Source organism: Macrobrachium nipponense, chromosome 11, assembly GCF_015104395.2.
Source record: "Macrobrachium nipponense isolate FS-2020 chromosome 11, ASM1510439v2, whole genome shotgun sequence".
Classification (NCBI taxonomy): domain Eukaryota; kingdom Metazoa; phylum Arthropoda; class Malacostraca; order Decapoda; family Palaemonidae; genus Macrobrachium; species Macrobrachium nipponense.
This window is the reverse complement of record NC_061087.1, coordinates 24,947,034-24,952,033: the sequence shown is the minus strand read 5'-3', so window position 1 is coordinate 24,952,033 and position 5,000 is coordinate 24,947,034.

Here is a 5,000-nt window from a genome sequence, read left to right as displayed (position 1 = left end):
GTGCTTTCCTTATTTTTCCTGGTATAGTTTTGGGCACTATTAATCTACCTCTGCTTGCTCTTTCTGATATTTTTAGTTCCATGATATTTTCTGCTATTCCTTCTATCTGTTTCCATGCCTGAATTAATCAAATATGTAGTCCGTCTCTTCTTCCTTCTAGACTATATCATTTTAGTATCTTTTCCCAGTAGGTCAAGGTCTTTAACTTCTTCTATTCTAGCTGTAAAGGACCTTTGCACACTCTCTATTTGAGCAATATCCTTGTTTTGATAGTGTGGGTACCATATCATATTGCAATATTCAAGTGGACTACGAACATAGTTTTATAAAGCATAATCATGTGTTCAGCTTGTTGTTTTGAAGTGCCGTAACAACATTCCCATTTTTGCTTTACATTTGCCAACAGAATTGCTATTTGATCATTGCATAACATGTTCCTATTCATCACACACCAAGGTCTTTAACTGCTTCCTTATTTGTGATTGTCTCATTATTATGTCCCCTATATGCATATAGCTTTCTTTCTCTGTCCTCCATAATTTCATGATTCAAAATTTATCAGAGTTAATACCATCCTATTTACCTCTGCCCAATCATATACTTTGTTAAGGTCTCTTTGTAGAGCGTTCCTATCTTCATCACAAGTTAATTTCTCTACTTATTCTTGTGTCATCTGCGAAACTACTCACTACCGAATCCTTAACATTACTGTCTATGTCTTCAATCATAATAACAAACAGTATTGCAGCTAACACCGTACCTTGCGCACACCGGATATTACCTTGGCTTCATCCGATTTCTCGTTTTCGTTTGCAATAACTATCTGTTTTCTGTTGTGTAAAATTCTTTTAACCATCTTCCTACTTTATCCACGATATTGTGTTTTCTAATTTTCTTCGCTAATATATTATGGTCTACTTTGTCAAAAGCTTTTGCAAAGTCTAAATAAACCACATCTGTTTCATTTCCGCTTTTCATATTTTTGAATATGTTCTCACGGTGGACTAACAGTTGGGTTGTGTACTTTTTCCGGGTACGAAACCATGTTGTCCTTTATTAAACAAATTATTTTTTATTAAATGTTTCATAATATTTTTTCTTCATTACCCTTTCATACACTTTCATAATATGTGATGTTAGACTCACAGGCCTATAATTACTTGCCTCTAGTCTTGATCCACTTTTGAAAGTAGGGGTAATATATGCTAATTTGTGCTCATCATAAATCTTGCCTGTATCTACACTTTGTCCTTAATAATATTGCAAGTGGCTTTGCGATAGAATGAACTACTTTCTTTAACAAAATAGCAGGCACTCATCAGGCCCTGCAGCAGCTCCCATTTTAATTTCATTAATAGCCTGCACAATATCAGCTTCATTAATCATCTATGTCAGCTAAATATTCACTATTTTCATCCCTTACTTCTATATCATTATCTTCATTATCTATTCTAGGGGTGAATTCTCTCTTATATCATTCTGCCAATATGTTGCAAATTTCCTTTTTTCATTCGTTTAATCTCCCTTCAATTCTTAGAGGGGGGCCTATTTCTATTCCTCTTTTATTCATCTTCTTTTCGCATAAGAGTATAAGTAGGTTTGGGATTTTGCTTGATATTTAATAGGGTTTTTTCTTCCAAGTCCCGTTTTTCATTTTCTTTTGAGTTGTATAATCTTTTGTTCTGCATTTTCTATCTTACTTTTTAGTTCTATAACTTTCCATGCATTTTTTCTTTTGCAAGACCTTTTTTCCACTTTTCTGATTTTCTGGAACAAGATCCTTCTGTCTCTTGGTATGCATGACTGATGTTTTACTTTTCTTCTTCGGTATATATTTATCCACTATTTTCTCTAATATTTTATATAATATCTTTGTATTTACCTTTATTTTGTCATCACTTACGAAAATGTTATCCCATCTTTGTTTAATTCTTCATTTATTTCCTGACCATTTTATATTTTTACTGTAGAAGTTGTATTTTCCATATCCTTCCCACTTTTTAATTTCTTGCTTATCTCTGTTTTCACTTGCTTTGGAATGGACTGTTAATTCTATGACATTATGGTCTGAAATACTCGCATTATAAACTATTATTTCTTTAACATAATTCATCTCGTTCACAAATACTAGGTCTAAAGTATTTTCCTTTCTTGTTGGCAGGTGATTTATTTGTTGAATGTTGTATTCTGTAGCATATCTAATAGCTTTTCGAATTGCCTCTTATCTTCTGCACTAACTATTACTCTCTTTTTTATATGTATAAAGTACATCCACAATCTCCATTAGTTCTTTCCAGTCTACGAAAGGAAAGTTGAAGTCTCCAGATAGGAGAATAGTCCAGTCCTGTGATTTCTACATATATCATCCAATTTTTCTATTATTAAGTCAAACTCTTTAGTATTAGGAGGTCTATATATTACTACTATTCAATTAATTTTTCAGATTCAAATTCTACCGCTATTAGTTCACATTCTGAGTTACTATATTTCTCATATATTTTTCCTTGTTTTTTTTTGTCTTTCCCATATATTGCGGTTCCCCCTTGATTCCTATTTTTTCTATCTGATCTATAAGTTTGGAACCCTTTTATTTGATCATCATTCCCAGTCTCTTGGGAATACCAGGTTTCATTATATTCTTATATCTATTTTCTTTTCAATTTGGGTTAGTTCTTCTAAGTACTCTATTTTTCTTTTTGAGTTACTCGTAACTAAACCCTGCGCATTCATCACTATGATGGTTTGTGTGTTTTCTCCTTCATTTAATATTGGTAATAATATGGATTTTCCCATGTCTCTTTCCTGTTCTGGTATGTTGTTCTTTTTTTCATTTCCAGAAAATTCTGACATTAAAAAATCCAACTTTTCCATAATATTTGTTCTTCCTTCATCATAATTAATTCATTTTGTGTCTGAATCTGCAATTTTCTCCATATCTGCAATATCCTCCCTTGCATAATAAAAACAGTTATTATCTCTTGAGTAGAATCTTGGAGCTGATGCATTGAAATTTTTTTGCTGACACCTCTGCATATCTCGTTGATGGCTTGCTTTTTTCTTTTACCTGATATTCTTCATTCCTCTCTTTATTTGTTTCTTTCTTATTTTGGATTTTATTACTTGATTGGTTATTTATTTGATTATTTTTCATGGCTACAGGGTGCATATATTTACATTTTTGTCGAACTTACATTCTTTCCTTCTTTTAGGTTTTTGCATATTTTTGGATGTAGATCTCTGCAACCATCCTCATATCCATCTAGGTATGCACATTTACCATATATTTCATAGTTGTGACATAACCTTAGGATGTTTGTAGTAACATTTTTCTCCAAATCTGCAATTCCCTCTCTTTTCAAAAGGTTGCAGACTTTGTCTTTTTTGTATATTCCTTTTTTCCTCTTTCCCGTCATTGTGTAGATCTGGGTAGAGCCTCTTCGGCATTTTCTTTTGGTGTTGTCATATCGTAATTTATTTCTTCGTAGGTATGCTGCTTTATAGCCTCATATGTAGTATCAATGAGTATCTCTGCATCCATACTTTTATCTTGTTCTTTGTTTTCCTTATCTTTTTCTGTCATTTCAGTTTTGTTACTTCTCTACGTTTTCCTCTTCTTCTTCTTCTTCTTCCTTCTCTTCCTCTTCTTCTTCTTCTTCATCCTCAACTATTTGTACATTCAATCTTGATTTAATAACATTGTCTATCCATGGTAGACATGTTGAGCAAAAAATTCTTGTGTCTTTTCTCATATCTTGCATTACCTCAGCACACTGTGGATGGGTCGGAATGTTGCATGCAGCACATTTTATGATTTTAGGTGTTGGATTAACTATGCTATACCACACCTTACACAGTTTACATGCTTTTGGCATTCTTTTTTCATAATGCATCAATTAGGATATTCACAAGGTTCACTTTATTTAATTCATTTTCTTTGTCGGAATATGTTGATTATGTATATTTTCTTTATGAGTCTCTTGACCACTTGGATTTTATTTGGAACTTCTTCATATTTTCAAGATGTTTTCAGTTGATTTGTTCCAGTTTGAAGGATTGTATCCTTCTAATATATCTATGAATGCTTTTGTATCTTTTGGTTAGGACTGTTGCTGATTTCATATATCAGAAATGCCAGTTACCCTTCCTGCTACCTCATCGTATTGCGAATCTGCAAGCAAGCTAAATCTCGCCATTTTTTTCCACAGTTGGAACTTACTGCCATCTTGTTCTGCATTTACAGTATTTCACTTGGTAAACTAACTTAGCAGACGCTTATCCTACTATTTTCACACTAATCTTATCACCGATAGTTCACGAACACTTCTAGATATTTCTCAAATTCTAGACGTATGTTAAACTTGTGATATCTGTTGATTAATCTGACTTCGCGCAGGAACGTCTCACCAAGTAAGATGACTACTACTACTACGAGAGAGAGAGAGAGAGAGAGAGAGAGAGAGAGAGAGAGAGAGAGAGAGAGAGAGAGAGAGAGAGAGAGAGAGAGAGAGAGAGAGAGAGAGAGATATATAAAAGAAGAGAACTATTAAGGCAAACATTTAACTTTACTTCCAGGAGAAGTATTATTCAACTTCAGCCGAAACTGATTATCATAAACAGAGAGAGAGAGAGAGAGAGAGAGAGAGAGAGAGAGAGAGAGAGAGAGAGATTAGGTGTGCGGAAAGTTAGTGAAGATGTTCCTTTGACGTTACGATTGCTTAAAGGTATTTCATTACAGACATTTGTGCGTTTAACGTCGTTTTTATAAGCACAAATATGTTGCAATGCCATATTGTAACGAATAATAGTACCGGCTGGACGAAGACGCATTAAAAACAGCTACCCCTTCGAAGGATTAGGTTGAGAAGAAGAAGGAGATGAAGAAGAAGTATAATAGTATTCCAATCTCATCATATCAAATGACTGCAAGTATAGCTTAAAAAAGTTCTAAATCTTTGTGGGAAATTATCTTCTTTAATTAGGAATTTTATATATATATATAT